Source organism: Delphinus delphis, chromosome 11, assembly GCF_949987515.2.
Source record: "Delphinus delphis chromosome 11, mDelDel1.2, whole genome shotgun sequence".
Classification (NCBI taxonomy): domain Eukaryota; kingdom Metazoa; phylum Chordata; class Mammalia; order Artiodactyla; family Delphinidae; genus Delphinus; species Delphinus delphis.
In genome coordinates this window covers 100,552,565-100,571,316 of record NC_082693.1, presented here as the reverse complement: position 1 = coordinate 100,571,316, position 18,752 = coordinate 100,552,565, and the positions used below count along the sequence as shown (strand labels likewise).

Here is an 18,752-nt window from a genome sequence, read left to right as displayed (position 1 = left end):
TCTTCCCACAGAAACTGCTGGAAAAACCGGAATCCCACACGTGAAAAGCGCATCCGGACTCGGACATCCCACCCTCCACGAAAACAAGCTTAAATGGGATCCAAATAAACACAGCAATGTAAAACTTCTAGAAGAAAAGAGGAGAGTCTACGGGACCTGAGCTGTTAGATAGATTGGACACGGAAAGCACGACCCAGGAAAGACAAGAATTGATGAACTTGGCATTGGCAACGCTAAAAACTTCCATTCTCGAAAGAGGGAGTGAATGCAGAAGCCACAGATGGGAGAAAATACTTGCCAACTACACATCTGACAAAGGACTTGTATCCAAGATGTACACGAACACTGAAAACGCCACACTAAGGAAACACACAACCCAACTGAAAAATGGGGAAACGATCTGAACAGACTCCTCCCCCAAAATGGCGAATAAGAGATGAAAAAATACTCCACGTCACTTCTCATCAAGAGATTTCAAATTAAAACAACATTGAGATACCACGCACGCCTATTAGAATGGCCCAGATCTGGGACGCTAACATCGCCGAATGCTGGTGAGGAGGCAGAGCAACGGGAACGCTCGTCCATTACAGGCAGGGATGCAGGACGGCGCAGCCACTGTGGAACGCTGTCAGTTTCTTACAGAACCAAACACACTCTCACGAGCCAGAAATCATGCTTCCAGGTATTCACCCTTATTTATTTTAAAGCTTATGTGCACGTGCACACACACACACACACACACACACACACACACACAACACATGAATGTTTACAGTAGCTGTTTACTCCTAATCACCCCAAACTGGAAGCAACCATGATGCCCTTTAGCTGTGAGTAAATAAACAAACTGTGGTCCATCGAGACAACGGAATATTACTCGGTACTGGAGAGAAATGAGCTACTGAGCTCCAAACGACACGGAGGAACCCTAAACGCATATGACCTAGCAAACACACCCAATGTGAAAAGGCTACCTTCTGTATGGTTCCAAGTATTCTGGAAAAGACAACGCCACAGAGACAGTAAAAAGATCAGTGGTTGCCAGGGGTTTGGGGAACAGAGGACAGGAAACAGGAGGGGACAGGAGAGCAGAAGGGAGGGAGGGAGGGAGAGCACAGGGGAACTTCGGGCCAGTAAATCTCTCCTGGGTGACACTGTGAAGGAGAATACACGGCATTATGCGATTCTCAGAATCAGCACCACTTCACAACACAGAGTGGCCCTTAATGTACACAAGCGAGTCATTTAGGAGGTCGGGGGATCTCCAGAAGGTGTTCAGGCAGCATCAGGAGCATCTAACCTGTTGGAAATGTGTGACCCCACCTCAATGGAAGAGGTGGGAAGGTGCTGCCCTATGTCACCATGGAAATGCTGGAGTCTGCGGGAACTGAGGCACAAGGAGGGGGTGCACATAGGTGTGTCCCGGCTGCTGGAGTCATTCCCGCGGGATACAGAAGGACAACTGACGCCGCTACACATCTACCCCTGACCCGACGATTAGGTAAAGGTGGATGATGGAGCCAGGTCCTCGGTGCTGCCTTGGGTGAGCGAGGTCAGACCCGCAAGGGGAGGAGGCCGGGGCGGTCCAGACGGTGACGGCTCAGAGCTGAAGGCACGTTCAGCCTAAGGCAGAGGCAGGCGCTCACCTGCAGACGTGCATGTACACAGGTGAGTGCACACAGGTGTTTCCTGGCTGTCAGGGGAGAGGGCCCAGAAGCAACAGGGGCACCCAACACCCCGATTTTGTTCTCTAACTCCACTGTCCCCTAAAGGAACCAGGACTCCTTGGAGAAATGGCTTACTTCAGGATTGGGTAGGAAAGATACAGCCTGGAGTATCTTGTACCGCCAAGGAGGAAGAAAGTGCTCAAAAAACAAACAGAATCACTGGTTGGGGAGGGGGTGTCAAAGGCACACAAGAGCTCCCAGTGGCCAAAGCTGAACAGGTGAATAACCAGATACGTGACGCAAAAGCAGGTAGGAGAGGCTGTGAGTCCACGCTGACACACGGAGGTGACAGGGTCAGTTAACATGTGGAGAGCAGGGGCACGTTTCCAGGGCTGAAGAATCCCCTGTAATGAATGTAGGTGCACTGCCCGACCCGAAGCGGGTGGGCGTGACTCCCCACTCCTGAGTCCTGGGCTGTGCAGAGCGACTTCCTCCAGAAGAGAACAGGAAGATGGGGAGGAAAACGAGGAACCTCAGAGGGAGAAGCCTCAGAGGGAGAAGCCTCAACCAGGTGACCAGCGTCAGCGTCACAGCGATCGGTCACGCTGACAGCGTGAGCCCTGAGGTGATGGGACAGGACAGTTACCTCACCTTCCCCCAAACCCACAACCCAGTCTAATCATGAGGAAAACGTCAGACAAAACCTAACAGAGGGCCTTCTACAAAGCATGTGACCCGCTCCCCCAAACTGTCGAGATCATCAAAAACTGCGAAACTGTCAGCTGGGAGAAGCCCAAGGAGACAGGATGTCTAACTGTGAAGTGGGGTCCTGGAGAGCAAAGGGACGCGAGGTAAAAACTAAGGAAGTCTGAGCACATACGGACTTTAGCTAATGATGACATACGATAGTGGCTCCTTCACTGTAACAAATGCCCCGAACTATCCTAAGATGTTAATAACAGAGAAAAGTGCACACGAGACATATGGGAACTTTCTGAACTATCTTCACAACTCTTCCCTAAATCTAATACTGAAAAAACGAGTTCTATGGAAATACCTGTGGAAATGACGAAGGGAATTAAGCCCCTATGGCGCAGATGCTGAGAAGCCCTCAGATGCTCTCCGAGGCTGGGCCAGCATCTGATGTGGGAAGTGGGTCATGCTGGCCTCGCTGGTCTGTCCCCACCCCCGACACACACACCTGTCTCCAGGCTTCCTGAGGACTACACTGAGTCCTGGGATTCTGAGGTCAGCCTTTCGCTCAGCGAGAACGACCTTGTTCTCTTTACCCGGGGACGGGATTCACGCACCTTCTGGTCAAAGCATGGCACCCATGAGATACACGCCACAACTAAGTGAGAGTGACAGGCCCCGAGGGAGCAGGTGAACAGCGTGCGGATCCTGCCCACCTCCATCAGGGCTTCTGTCAAGGTCAAAGGGGACAGCTCTAGTGGGAGCCCCCCCCCCCCCAGCCACCTTGTAGCAGCTGTCCTGCATTCATACCACCTCCTCCAGGAAGCCTCCCATGACTGCACCCTTCCCCAAGCATCCACAGCCTTGCAGGCACCACGGCACGCGATGACTCCTTCCTTGCCCAAACTTAGGTCAGGTTCCGCTGAGACCTCTTCTGCTCCAGACCTTGGCCTTGGCCTGCTGAGCCCAGTTTGGGCAAAGAATCCTGCTAAGCCAGTTTATCTGGACTCCTCCCCACACCTGGTACCTAACTGTTCCTCTTAGTAAGTTTCCACCCACTCCCTCCCACTCCCTCCTCACTGCACAGGAGCTGAGTTCATGCTAACCTGTTACAATAGCCCCGAATGAAGACTCCCTCGCCCTTTATAACAAGGGCCACGAGCGCCATGGGCTGCAGTCCTGGGGCCGTGCGGGCAGAGGATGGGCCGGCTCCCTGCGAGGCCGCCAAGGGTGGGGCTGCATTTGGCCCGGGGGGTCTGGGAGTAAAGGGGGGACGTGGGGCAGGGGCGCCCCCCATCCCCACTACCCAGCTCTGCTCCTCAGAGAAGACCCACAGGCTGCCAGGACCATGTGGCCATCAGCGGTCATAGCTCAGGTGGCCAGGGGGCCCCAGCCCTGCTCTGCAGAGGCAGGACCCCTGGACGGCTCATCAGTCAATCAGAAGAAGGCCCACCCCGCTCACCCAGGCTCCCACTGCGGGGTTCCACGTGCTAAGCAATATGGGCAGGTTGGGAGGTCCTCCCGGAAGGCCCTGCCCTCAGCAGAGGCCATGATTCTCCACCCCAGCTCCGGACACAGGGCTGGTGAGGGTTTGTTGAATGACTGCGTGAAGGTGCCACGGTCCAGACCTTTTCTAGTGCTTCTTCTGGTACCCTCGACTCCCACACCCTAGGGGGCCCAAGGTCCACGGTGGGCACTCGTCAGAGGAGCCGCCAACCTACGTGCACTGACCCCCTACAGTGCCGGGTGGGGGCAGCCACTCCCAGGGCAGCATCGGCGGCCGAGGACCCCCTGCAGCAGGGCCCGGAAGGTACTTCAGAAAAGCAAGGGTGGGAGTTTGCGACAGGGCCTGGGAGGCTGATCTGGACCCACTGGACAGAACCTTCTGGAACCTGGGCGCTGGGCTCAGGCCCCAGATGTCCGGCTCTTGGGGTAGCCTGAGCCATCAGTCATGGGACAAGATCCAGTCTCCAGGGCTGGGTGCAGGCACAGGGCAGCAAGGCTGCGGTCGGGGATGGGACGGGAGCTTCTCTCCTTCCATCCTCCAGCCTGACCACCCGCAACTCAGGCTCACGCCCCTTCCTTTCCTTTCTTCCTTTCCTATTGGATTTGACATTGGCATTTCAATAAGATACCTGCAGCTCTGCACCCCATAAACACCCAGGTTGTAGTGCCCAGAGCCTGGGACTTGGGTGTGTGCAGCTCAGAGACACGGGAAGTGGGTTTTGACCTCGGAGACAAAGGGCTCCCCCACCCGCAGTGTGCAGCCGGGCTGGTGCCGTGTCTCCGTCCTGATGCCACCACTCGGGTGGACGCTAGGGCTGCCCGTCCCTGTGCAACCATCAGTCCCTGAACTGTAATGTGAGGGTCAGCCTAAGTCACCAAAGTCCTCCTTGAATGGGGGGCCTAGGACTCTGGGGTCCAGCTGCGTCCTGCACCCCTGGGAGCACCTGGCCAGCAACTGTGGGAGAGATGGTACCTCCAACACAGGGTCTAGGGCTCCCAGGGCTCATGCCAGGGCTGGATCTAGGAAGAACATGGGCCAGAAAGCCCCAGCTCTCACTAGGAGTGAGGACACTCAGGCTGAAGGCAGGTCACTGCCTCGGGAAGTCAAGCAGCTCACGTGGTCGTCCATCCCATCCACCACTCCTCTGCTCTGCAAAGGTCAGCAGAGCCGCTCATCGGGCAACTCCAAGCCCACCGCCCTCACGGGCAGGGGCAGGGGAACAGGACGGGTGTGAAGGAGCTTCGCGAGCAAAGGGGCCCGGACACCCCCCTCGCCAACCAGGGGGACGGGCCTCAGAGGCCACGTGGCCCAGCTCCCCACGCCGCCACGCGCCCGAGCGGCCTGACTGCCAACGACGATCGTTAAGCCGGCCGAGCAATTACCCAGCACCGGGCAGCGCCGTCCAGAGCGTCTTTATGAGCAAGTAAATCCCGAGCTTGTTCCCATAAAGCATTTACGAGGCCTCTTGTCTCAAAAGTGCGCGGATGGCCTTTTCTCATTCAATCGACGCTGCAGAAGTAAATATGAAGACGTGAGAACGGGAACGTGACACGGAACGCCACGCGTGGACACGGTGTCCGCTCGCAAAGCACGTGTCAGGCCTGGGAAAGCGGCTCTGGGCCCACGCGGCCGGCAGAGGACGCCCACTCCCACTGAGCCCCCTGTCAGAAACGCCGCGGCTCCCTCCGCCACGTCTGCTTCCACGCAGCCTGGAGGTACGCGCGCAGGCCAGACTCCCTGGGTTCGAAGCCTGGCTCTGCCTCGGTTTCCCTACCTGAGAAATGGGCAGAAATAGCACCCATGGGGTGCGGCCCTCAGGAACTTGGGTGTGTGCAGCTCAGAGACACGGGAAGTGGGTTTTGACCTTGGAGACAAAGCGCCCAGGAGACAAAGGGCTCCCCCCGGCCGTGTGCAGCCGGGCTGGTGCGGAGGCCGTATCTCGTGGGGCCTGACTCTCCTGGGTCAGCGATCTCACTCCTAGTAAGAACGGGGACTTTCTGGCCCATGTTGCACAGGGCCGAGGTGTTCACTCACCAGGCGCTCAGGGCAGGGCACGCCTCCTTGAGTGGGCTGGCCCAGGACGTGCCCTTCCCACAGGCCCGCACGACCCCAGCTACAGTGTCAATGGACACGCACCGCAGACACTCAGCAGGGAATGGGGCAGACTGACCACGCAGCCCGTCCTGGGGGGTGTTCCCTGAACGCCAGCCTCCCTTCTGAGGTCGGGGGGGCCACCGTGCTGCACGGTGCCATCCCCCAGCTGCTCTAACGGTCACTCAGCCTGAGGGGCGATGGCAGTGAGCCAGCAGGGCGGGCGCGGGCCCAGGTCGGGCGCACCTGCAGGCCTCTTACGAACTGCCCGTGGCTCCTGCAACAGACGTCACCTCCGACGGGCTGGTCTCCAGCAACGCAGAGAGTAGTGCCCAGCCCCAGAGACTGACGGGGGCCTGCAGGGCTCAGGCCAGGGTGGGCAGCTTCCGGGGGTCGTGCCCGACTTGCCGGCTTCTGGAGGCTCCTGCCCCTTCTCCACTAAACTCAGACCTCTGCCTCTGCCATCACGCCCCCTACTTTCTCCCTGACCTCCCTGAGCCCCTTATAAGGACCCACACGGAGGACCCGGGAGTGGAGCAGCTGGCCAAGGTCACGGATCAGCACAGGACCAGAGCTGGTCTCGCTCCGCATCCCCCTGCCAGGCCCCCTGGCCTCGTCGTGGCTGCAGCCAGCTGTGCTCTCGGGTATCAGACGGACCGCCTGCATTACAGACTGAATGCCACTCGGCCTTCCCCAGACTCCGCCAACTCAAGCTCCGAGGTGGGTGAGGAAGCCGAGGCCGTCTTTCCCTCAGTGACGGCCCTCTCCACACGTTGAGTCATCACCACTTTGGCTTGGGGACCCGAAGGCCTTTCCTGGAGCGAAGACGGCAAAGGTCCCTGACTCTGCAGCCACGGGCCCCCCGGCAGCTGCTCACTGCAGACTGTGCGGCCCAGAAAACCACAGACAGAAGATGTGGGGTGCTCGCCCCCCGACACTGTGATTTGAATTTCATGAGCTATTCTCTTTAAGCGTGTTCAAACATTTCAAGGTGTAAACAACAGTTCTTATCTCAGGAGCCCCGCGTGGAGGGTCCACCCTCGCAGCCTCGGCCGCGATCCCGGGGGGCGGGCGGGGGGCCTGCAGCTCCTGCCCCCTTTCAGGGATGCCGTCGCCTCCAACGCCCATCAGACGGACGCCCCTCAGCACAGCAGGGTTTACTGAGGGCGCTTCCGCATTCCCGGCGGTGGGCTTGTAATTTTCGGATAACGGCACTCGAAGTCTTGTCCCTGCTGGGGGTCACACACGAGCCATCAACAAGTGCCCCTCCCTCCAGGACCCCCGCCGGACACCTTCTTGTTCTTTTCTGAAGGATGGCGGGGCGGGGGGAGTCTCAAGTTCGCTGCTCAAGGGGCTACCCAACCCCAGCAGGTCTCCAGTGCCCGCCTGTTTGGGAGTGACGCTGCCCTGAGGTCAGCTAGACCCTCTGCCTCACGGCCTCACTGCATTGGGTCTCCTGGTTCTCTGCTCCTCTTTCTGGATCAGCTTGGAGGTCACCTCCACCAGGAAGCCCCCCACCCCGGCCCCAAACCCAGATCAGCTCTGTGCTGCTAGCGCCCGTGTCCCTGCTTCAGCGATCTGTGAAACCCGACGTGCAAAGGTCCACCCCCTGGGAGAGAGGGTCTCCGTGGAGGAGGTACCTGCCATCCATCTATGACTCAAACCCAGAGTCTGAGAAGAAGACCTGAGGCTTCTGCTGGAGAAGATGCGCTTCTACTGGACAGAGGAGTGACCGCTGCAGTGGTGAGCGGCACGTGGGGCTGCCCCAGGAGGCCTCCAACGTCCAGGAGGGCGGGAGGCGCCCGGGAGCCCTGACCCGCACCTGCTGCCACCCAAGGGCGGGGGTGGGCGGCGGGCACCTGTGCTCACCGCGGGGCCAACGAGGACGTGTATCCATGTTCCCTTGACCCAGCGGGGCCTCCGTGTCCAGCCCGGAAATGCCCCGGCCTGGGCCACCCCTCCTGGGTTCCCCGGGTGCTCCGGGCAGAAACGTCGTGAGCCTTGTAGTCCGTCCTGATTCACCCGTGCCCTGCAGGGGGCCCTCCCACGGTGCCCGTGTTGCGAGGCGGAGGGGCAGAGCGTCCACCCTCACAGCCTTGGCCTCCGCACGGGAAGGCGCCTCCCACTCAGGAGGCATTAGTCGTCTGCAGCCCCGCACCCATCGCCGCGCTTCTGTAGGTGCTGCTTCAAGAGAAGAGGGACTGACACCCGTGACAGCAGCTGGGGGCTTACCACCGCTCCCCACCATCCCCCGGGATCCGAGTCCACTTTCCCCATGACGACAAGTGCCTGCCAGCGCCTCTCCGAGGAGCATGGAAACCAGGGCCAGAGGCCGTGATACTCACGCAGCTGTGGCTCGGGGCCCCGCACCCAGACGGCGGGAAGCTGGCCGTCGGGCCCAGAGCCCTGGGCGCTGGGAGGCTTCCGTCTGCCCGAGGGAGGTCCCGCCTTGAGTCACAGGAGCACGGAAAGGCTGGAGGGCTTCTGGAGAGGGGGCCCTGCCCTGCGCTTTGTCACACAACTCACAGCAGCGCCACCGCCCCCCCCCCCACACACACACAGAGGAAAGGGCCCCGTCCCCGGACAGGCCCCCCAGAGAACTCTGCTCTAAAATGCACGCGCCTCGTCCTCTGCAGGGTGCGGGTGAATCACGACGGACTACAAGGCTCACGACGTTCCTGCCCAGCATCTGCTCCTGGCAAAGAACACAACTAACTAACGCCCCCAGGACCCCTAGACGCAGGCCCCCTGGGGCTGGGAGTGCATCTGGGGCTCTCCGCCCCCTCACCCCAGCCCAGGGCACCTGCTGTCCAGGCAGCATCATCTCAGGCCAGCACCTAAGACTCAGGCCAGTGGGCCTCACGGTGGCGCCCACCGAGGTGCGGGGAGGCTGGGTCACAGGGGCACACAGACCCCACGGGGAGCCTCCGGGTTCACAGACAGGGAGGACCCACCGTCACCCCACAGCCACCCAGGGCCCCCCCAAGCTGAGAGGGGCCTGCTGTACCCCACTAGCAGGAGAAAGGCTTGGGGGGCTGAGGGGACCCCGTGCACCCATGGGTCTGTGGGCACACAGACGTGCCTCTCTGGGAAGAGGCCCCTCCTCCAGCTAGTTGGTTAGTTTTTATTCTGGTGAATTGCCCATAACAAAATTCACTTTCTCAGCCATTTTACGTGCGCAGCTCAGCAGCACTGAGTCCATTCACACTTTTGTGCGACCACCACCACCAGAACTTTCTCATCTTCCCAGACGGAAACCCTGCCCCCAATTACACACTGACTCCTCCTCCCCCTCCCCCAGACCCTGGCCCCGCCATCTACTTTCTGTGCCTGAGGCTGAGGGCTCCAGGGACCTCACACGAGTGGAATCACAGTATCTGTCCTTCTGTGTCTGGCTTATTCCCTGAGTGTGCTGTCCTTGAAGCTCAACCACGTGTCAGAATTTCCCCATTTTAAGACCCACTAATGATGGGCGGTACAGATGGCCCACACCGTGTTGAAGAAGGGGCCCTCCTGCATCAGACTTGCAAGGGACCCTTCCATCTAAAAGGGCCAGGACGGGTGGGCTGGGGAGGGGCTGTCCTTGCCGCGGGAGATGACAGAGCCCAGGTCAGGAGGAGAAGAGGAGGACAGCAGGGGATTTGGGAGGACGCGCTGGCCTGGCTGGGGCACTGGAGCGGGCAGCCCGTGGGGAAGGCGGGTGGAAGGCAGAGCTGTCCAACGGGGGCCGAGCTGGCCCTGGGGTGCTCACGACATGGAGTGCAGCAGCCGAACAGGTGGTCTGACCTCGGGCAGAGGTCCCGCGTGCACACCTGCCCCATGACACAGCCACCTGCGCCACGCCTGACACCGCATCCCACCTCAGTGGGCACCTGGACCAGCGTGCCTGCGTGAGGGGCCACTGTGTGGGTCCCCAAGCTTGCATCCGCATCCTGCCACCCTCAGGGCACAGGGGTGGCATCAAACCACCTCAGTAGAAGGGATGCGGGACCTGGGTTCTTTCTGCCTGGGGAGATGCCACCAGCGGGGACTGCGTGTGCCTTGGGCCACGGGGACGCCTGGGTCACAGCCAGGGCTCATGCACGAGCCCAGCATCGGTCCAGAGCAGTAAACCATCGCCATGCCCCCCCATGTGTCTGCGTCCGCTCAGGTGCACAGGTAAGAGGCAGGGCGGAGGGGTGACCCTCCCCTTGGGAACTCGATGGCCAACCCCAGAGCAGAAGCGGCAGTTAATGTGCTTTTTAATGATGTGCTTTTGCACATAAAAGTAAATGTGATTTTTACATAAAAACAAGAATATCAGAGAAGAGATAAAACACATTTCACGGAAAATCGCGCCACCCAGGGAAGCCGCCAAGGTGAGCTCTCCAGCACGTGCTCCCCCCGGTGTTTCCTCTCCGTGTGTCCCACATAAACACCTATGCTTATAAACACGGAACTCCAGGGTAACCGGGGGAGCTTTGTACGCACAGTGTAAGCCTGCTTTTCTTCATTTATGAAAGTATCACTGATGTTCCCACCTCGGAGGCTGGGGGTACTGTCCACATTGGAGATGCCGGGAGACCCTCGCCATCTGCCCCGGGACAAGCTCCCCAGTCCCTCCCCACACGATTTCGTCAGATCCCAGGATAGCTCTCCGTGTGTCCCAGGACAAATTCCCCGAGGTGGGATTTCTGGGTGCAAGTACCCTTGAGACCAGAGGGCACACGTGTCCCAGAAGCTGAGCCCGGGGATCTGCAGCTGAGTCTGCAAAGGGTGATCTGGGGCCGCCCAGACGTCACCCAGCAGGACAAGAGCTCTGAGGCCTCCTAAGGTCTGACCCTGTGCAGACTCGCTGGGCTCACAGGGCTGAGTCCCCCGCAATCGCCACCTTGTCCTGTCCTCCATATGCAGAGCCCAGCATCCTCCTTTGGAGGGAGGCCGCCCTGTCACACTGCCCGGGGCTGTGAACCCAGAACCCGAGCCATGTGGGACTCGGGGCTCCCTAGGCCTGACCCCATGGGCACCTTCAGCCCTGGGTTAGCAATGCCCACCCCAGCTGTGGGCAGGGGCCAGGACAGCCATGCCTGGATACTGACCCCTCAGCCCTCAGGGCTCCAGACGCCGGCAGCCTCTCTTGCTCAGGCCAACGCAACAAACAGATCGTAATTATTTCCACTGTGTGCCTTGGAGTGACAAAGGCAGGGCCCGATTCTGGAATCAGTCAGTCTCGAGTTTACACCTGAGGTCGACCAGGGCACTCGTGTTGGGTCACCTCTAAAATCTCAAAAATCTCACGTGTAAACTGGAGGTAATACCTGCCTTCAACCTACAAGGGCTGTTAGGGTTACAGGAGGTGGTGGATGTAAGACACCGAAACAGAGAGATTGGTTCCCACCACCATCACCACCACAACCATCACCTCCACCATCGCTGTCACCACAATGACCACCTCCGCCATCATCACCACCACCACCACCACCACCACAGACACGCACTTATTGGCTTAGCCGGGTGCCACTGGGCCTCTCCTCCCTCAGGGCTCTGCTCCCCGCCCCTCTCTTCCCCAAATGGCCCGCCTCCACCCTTGCCTGGAGCCCCACCTGTTTCCTCACAGGTGTACCGCTTCCCCACCCGGCCTTCCCTCCACCCTTCACTCACGTGCCACCCTAGGGCAGGGGCTCACGGTGTCTCCGCTGGACAGGCCCCAGCTCACGGTGCTGTCAGCACAGAGGGGAGCAGGAGGGGAGAAGAAGGGGGCCTCTGCCTGGAAGCCACCCAGCCCAGGCCCAAAGGCTCCAGAGCCACAGCCTCCTCCAGCCCCACATGCATGTCATGTCTCCATGACAACCCTGGGCAGCTTGCCACTGAGGAACGCCCAGCGGGCACCACGTGGATGGGGACGGCTGTTGGTGCCAGACGGGTGCCCAGTCCCCAGGGCCTCAACCTACGGGACCAGGTGCCACGTCCCGGTGCCTTCAGTGAGAAGACAGATGGAAGGTGCCGGGACTTTCCTATGCCCCCCAGGGATGCCCTTGGGCACATCCAAACTGTATCACGACCCTGACTGACAGCAGATCCCCTACTAAGCAAAGGACCCCCAAAGCTGGGTGACCTCTGGACTTCTGTGACCCCAACAGCCCACAGGCAGAGGGGCCTGGCCTTGAGATATCCCACCCCACAACGCATTCTCCCAAAGTGACCTCTGGAGGCCGTCCATCACTATGGCTGAGGGCCCCACTTCCTGGCAGGCGAGCCCATCGCTGACCGTCTGGGAAGCTGAGTCATTACAGTAAAAATCGCTTGTTGGAAGAGGCAACAACTGGCGGGACTGCGGCCATCTGCCTGGGCGCCCCCATGCCCCGCCACGTCCTGAGACGCCAGACATGGAGCCGGGGTCCTCCGTGCCCCGAGCCCCTCGGGTCCCGCCTGCTGCTCAGACAGGCCGCCCGGCTACAGGAAGAGCCGCGAGAGAGGCTGGAGCCAAGAACGAAAACTGTGATAAAAGCTATTTTTTAGGAAACGAAACCTCCCACCCAGGAGAACAGAGAGGCCGGCACGCCTGCGAGCTGGTATGCGTCAGCTCTGTGCCTTCCGTCGTGGTGCACCCTGCATCAGGCTTGGGCACCTCGAGGGCACAGGCTGGCAGCCCTTCCTCCGAACCCTGTGCGACGTAAAGGCGCTACCTACACCAGTAAATCACCTGCTCCCACACACACACACACACACACACACACACACACACACACACACGTGCACTTTAAAAAGGTGAAAACCAAGAGTGGACGTGCCTCGCTGGGCAGGACAAACGTGGCCACACGGCTGCCAACAGCCCCTTTCACCTCCCAGAGCCTTCGAGTGGCCTCTGCTCTGAAGCTCGGTGGTGGGTGCCCGGGGCCCCACTTGCTGGTCCTGCCGGGACCCCACCCTGGGCTGCCACCTTCCCGGGGGCCCCACGTCCCTACACACACCCCACCGGCTCTCCCGGCTCTGGGCTGTCCGAACACGGCCCTCGCCAGGCCCCCTGGCCCCCCGCTCATTCTCCAGGGGTGTCGCATAGTTACCAAGGTGGGGCACGTGTCCACGGCTGTTATATTTTAGCTGGAGTCTGGAGCTCTAGCAGAAATGGGGCACAACAGGGCCACCCCAAAATGAAGATCAGGTGACAGAGGGAGAGCCTCAGGCGCGGGCCGCAGGACAGCACGGCCTGGATGGCCAGCGGGCGAGCGGCCCACCTGCGCTCTGGGCCATGGGCTCCCGCACCCCCAGCCAGAGGTTCTTAGCCCGGAGAGGCGAGCAGGGCGCCTCAGGCAAGGCCTGCAGATTGGTGAGAGGCTGCCAGTGGCCCTGAGGGGCGGGGCTCGTTCAGCCTCGTTACAGGACGGCCCCCGAAAGAACACCAGCCCCGAGCAGAAGGAGACACAGCGCATCTGCACCAGGCGGCTGCGGGGGCTCCCTCCCCCGGAAGACGGATGTCTCTGGGGACCACCTGCTGAACATGCCATCCTGGCAGGCGCAGGGTCTAGAGCTGCCCGCCACGCCACGCCCCTCTCCTGGGCTTTCAAGGGGCACCCAGCCATCAGACTCTCAGTCCACAGGCTGCGTGTCCTCAGCAGTGCCCAGAAGCCCAAGATCACCTGTCCCTGAGCCCTGCCGGGCCCTGACCCCTGCTGACCCCTGACCCCTGCTGACCCCTGAGCCCTGCCGGGCCCTGACCCCTGCTGACCCCTGACACCTGCTGAGCCCTGAGCTCTGCCGGGCCCTGACACCTGCTGACCCCTGACACTTGCTGACCCCTGCTGACCCCTGACACCTGCTGACCCCTGAGCCCTGCCGGGCCCTGACCCCTGCTGACCCCTGACACCTGCTGATCCCTGATACCTGCTAGCCTGCCCTGAAGGCATCCTGCACACCTGCCCAAGGACAAGCCTGCCACCAGGCTCGGTGGACCTCGTTTGGAGACCTCGTCTATCCATTCATCTGTGCGTGCACATCTGGAACATGCCTTTGAAGGGAGCCAGCGAGGCTGCTGTCCCCTCCTCCCCGGCCGTGTGCCCAGAGCCCAGTGCCAGACCTGGCCCTCGGGGACCAGCTAGCAAGGCTGGCCTGGGCCCTCTGAGGCCATGTCGCCTCCACATCCCCTGGCCTCTGAGACAACTTTATCTCAGTAACTTTCAGGAAAACAACACCTTTTTTTTTTTAATGAGATGAAAAAACATCTACTGGCTCACGACCAAAATACGTACAGATTAGCGGCTTTGAAGCCCCTTGCACTCACTCCCTTCTTAAACCCAGGAAGCTAGGCACTGCTTTCAAGATACATTTCAAAAGCTTTGCAAGATGCTTTCTTAACACAAAAGTTAAGATTTAAACAGTAATACCACTAATTCCCCTGCAGCGAGCTTAAACAGAGCCCAATGGGAGATAACGAACGTTCCGTAGGAACCTCACGGAAAGTTGCATTATCAAACTTAACGATTTATTTTGCATAATCTTGCCACTTAATAAGGCTACAGATAGCATGCTGGAGAAGTTTTAATGTATTCGGCTTGGAATTCAGCTGTTGTTGAAGATGGTCTCTGTTCTTAAAGGATTAGTGTCTGGTGATGTTAGGGGCCCTGCAGACAATAATTAACCAACAAGGGGTGGGGCGGACCTCGCTGGGCTCCCAGGGGTCCATGGCGGCGACGCGGAGCCCCCCGCCCAGCTCCTCTCGCCCAGGACACACTGCCATGGCCTCTGCGGCCCCTGCTTGTCTGGATTTGGCCTGGAGAGCAGCTTCCAGCTCCCCTGCCCTGGAGGACCTCATTCCTGCCAGTGGGGACCGCTTGATCCTCAGAACAAAATGCATCCATGTCCCCAGCTTTTTCTGTGCGGCCGGTCAGCGCCATGCCATCAGCTGCCCTCGCTCGCGGCATATGCCAGCTGGAGCTGAGGGCACGGCGCTGACCACCGCTACCCTGGGGGCTGGAGAAACAGAGGAGCCTGGGGGCGACCGCTTGGGGGACAGGGAGTCCCCCTGAGTTGGAGCCGGTCTCCTTGCAAGACCCCAGGGCTGTACCACACCCCCCAGGCAGGAAGGCGTTAGGAGGACCCCTCTGTGGTCGGGGCAGTGAAGCCCGGAGACGTGGTTGCACAGCTGCAAATACGCTCGGAGCGCCAACTCCGAGTGCGACGCGGGCTCACCGCTCACTGGATCACGGGCCTCAAGGAACACTTAATTCCAGACTCGCTGATGTGTGGCTCTGTGCGCCCAGGGCCGTGGGGACAGCTAATCTGGACGGTCTTGCAGCCGAGAGTCTCCTATGGACGAGGGATCACCCTCAGGCCGGGGTCCAAAGGGCTCCTGTGTGCAGAACACAGACGCGCACAGGAGGGGCTCGGCCCACACGCCAGCTCCACCCTGAGGCTCGGTGACGAGCTGGTGCACGTTTCCACGGTCTCGGTGGCCAGAGCTCCACGCCGAGGGTTCCATCTGCCTGGCCATCTACGCTGCACTGTCCACCACAGGTGGCTGAGGGGAATGGGGGACCCACACAGGAGCCCCTGACTACTGTGAGGGAGCCACGTGACCCCAGGCACCGGCGTGTATCCAGATCGACACGTGCTCGGCACTGGCAGCAAACCAAGAGGTTCCCCGCACGTGTACGGCCCGCGAGGCCCCCTCGGGTGCTTCCGGCCCATCCCAGCGGCCCTCTTGAGGGGGTCAGACACACAGACGTCTGCCATATCCTGGGCAACCCACGGCCCCAAGCCCGGCCGGGCCCTGGCTGCACCCCAAGGCTGGGGCAGCTCTGCTGGTCAAGAGCAGCCCCCGGACCCCCAGGGTCATCCCTGTGAGTCCCCGAGAGACACAGACATCACTCCAGGGATGGAGAAAGCACAGCTTCGAGGGCCTGGAGGGTCTGCAGGCCCCCGCACAGGGGTTGGTAAGATGCCTCTGTTTCCTGGCATTTGTCACGATCGGCCTCCTAGGAAACCATGGCTCTGTAAGAGCTACGTCTTGAGTAACAAGAAAAGCAACAAAAAGAGCTCAAAGCAATAGCCTCGCGGACCGAGGGCTTCTGAGGTGCGGGCACCGCGCTGTGAGCTGCCCACGCCCCCTCCCCACAATCTCGGGGGCCCTTCATCACCGTATCACAGCCGGGGCAGGGAGGCCAGGAGCACCCCGACTTTACAGACTGGGAAGCGGAGGCCCAGGAGGGCAAGGCCACGGCCACAGCTGGCCAGTGCCCCGGCTGGCTGGTGGCGAGGATTCCACGGTGCCCTGGAGTCAGACCCCCAGCTTGCAGAGCACGCCGCCCTGGAGATGGTGCAGGTGGCGGGGGGGGGGGGGGCCTGGGAATAAAAGTGCCGTTTCCAGCAGTTGGTCACTTGAGATGCGGATCGGAGGGTCAGGTGGAACGTTTCTCTCGACTAAATAACTAGCCAGACGCAGCCCTGCAGGCCCCAGGCCCCCCCACCAGCCCCATCAGCCCAGCTGCGCAGCCCCCAGCCTGCTCGGCTCCGAGCTCCCACCTGCTGTGGAGGGATGGCCCCTGTAAGCTTTCGGCCAGACCCATCTCCCCACCTGAAAATCCACTTCCCTGACATCTGCCGATGTCATTCGCTGAGCCCCACGCGGCCTTGGGCAAGTCCCTCTCCCACCGGGCCTCAGTGTGCCCGGTACAAGGAAGCGGCCACACCAGACGCTTTCCCACCGCCTCCATCTCCAGCAGTCTCCTTTTACAAACAAACCCCAAGGCCTGCCAGCGACACGAGTGTGGGCCCAGGCCGGCCTGTGCACACGGAGTCACTCCGGGAAATTCGGCAGGTGATGCTCTGATGGCACCAGCCACTTGGGCCCACTATGGCTCCTGCCTGGGTCCAGGCGGACACCCCCTCCCGCGGCTGCAGGCAACTCGGTCGTCCTGTCTCCCTTCCCTCACCCAGCAAGCTCCGAGGAAGCCCCTGTGCCCAGGACGGCAAGGGCTGGATCTCCATCACACGGACCAGACTTCACACTTGATCAGCCCCAGGGGCCCCGCCCAGCGAGTCCCACGGCCTCCCCTGAACCTCCCAAGTTCAGTCCCAGAAAACATATGGGTGTCGGGGGAGCACCACGAATGCTCCCTTCGCTGTGTCAAGTGCTAAGTTTTCCAGGAAATTCTGTTGACACTGGTGCTCCCACACCCCAGAGCCCCGGGAGGCCGAGCCCAGCCTCTCGGCACCCAAAGTGCATCCAACACGAGGACAGGACGGGAAGGCGGGAAGAAGCTGCAGACACCAGCCCACCTGCCCGCGGCTGTGTCGAGAACCTTCAGCCCAAGGCAGCGGCTGGGAGGCGGGAGGCATGGACCCCGGGCCTGGGGAGGGGGGAAGGGCAGCCTCGCCCACACACGCTGTCCGAAAGGCAAGGGATGCTCTAGCGGCGCCTGCTGGCCTAACCGCCGTCCCCGGCCCCCGCCGCCCTCCGGTCCAGGCACGAAGAACACAAGTCCTCAAGGTCGTAGACGGTGAGCCCAGACTGCACCGAGCGACCACGGGCTCCCAGGACGGTCACCTAGGATGGGGGGAGGGGGTCAGTGACTGATGGGACGGGACGAGCTGGTCCCTGGAAGGACGTTGGCTCAGGACCCACAGACTCCCAGGGCAGCACTCCCACCTCCCAGGGAGCCCCCGTCACGTGTGCAGGCAGACACCAGCTACTCCTGGACCACGTGCTGCACCACACCTCCAGTCACTTCTCCAGCGGCTGAAGGGAGCTTCCGGCCACGAGGCTCGGCTGCGCTCCCGTGGGAAGGATGTCCTTTTTGAGACAGGGGGTGGCATGTCCCGGGCCATTGAGAAACACGCCTGCGGAGGACAATGCCCACAGAGGCTTCATCAAGCCCCCCGCCCCCTTCAGCCACCTCGCCCTCCTCACCTCTGACCTCTGGGGAACCGCATGTGAGTGGACAAGTGTCCAGCACCCAGGGAGACGACCCCTCACCTTGCAGCACAGTTGTGGGAGCTGCCATGCCCGCCAAGGGCACAGGGAGGCCACTGGCCCAGCAGGCTACCTCCAGGCGCTCTTGGTCTGTCCCCCACCTTCTGATTCCACTGCCTGGGCACACGCTGGCCCTCCCTCACCTGGACCTCCCCATGGCCACCTCTCGTGTCCCTGTCTCCTCCCCAAACCAGCAAGAGGCCTCTGTCCACAGTGAGGCCGCCCTCAGGACCTCCCAACACCTCTGCGCCCTCCCCCACGGTCAACTCAAGGCATCACAGGCCGCCCTCCAGGTGGCTGGCCGCATCAGATGCCCTCCCACGACAGGCCGGGGAAGCAGGATCCCGACGGGAAGTCTGCAATGGGGCCTGGGGGCTGCTCTCCTGCTCCCCGAATCTCTGGCTCTCATGGTGCTTTCCACCCAAGAGGAACCACCTTCCATTCTAGAAGATTCCTCAGGGAAAGCACCCCCTCTTTCCTGCCTACACCTTCCCAGCCACAGTGGGAAATTAACTCGATACCCAGAATCCTGCATTTCGCTCTCATCGCCAAGCCACACACTTCATGAAAAAGAAATATGCGAGGTTCAACCAACATGAGTCAACACATCAGGATGACTTGGGAATCAAAAGAATAAACGTTACAAACACATTTTTAATAACGTGCTGGGTAACTGTTAAGTTGGCAACAGACTATTCCAAATGGAATCCAACGTGCCTTGGGGGAGGCCAGGCACCAATGCCAAAGTGGCTTTCACAAATTTCTTTAAAAAAAGAGAGAAAGCAAAGAAAAACACAAATAACTTTCAAATGGACACGTGCCGTCCACGAACAGAGGCAGCGTC

At 60.6% G+C, this 18,752-nt stretch overlaps 1 protein-coding gene across 2 annotated transcripts in view; it reads right to left on the bottom strand.

Annotated features, from left to right (window-relative positions):
• TAFA5 (TAFA chemokine like family member 5) overlaps positions 1–18,752 on the bottom strand; it is a 192,281-nt gene that overhangs the window by 86,500 nt on the left and 87,029 nt on the right. The window lies entirely within an intron of this gene.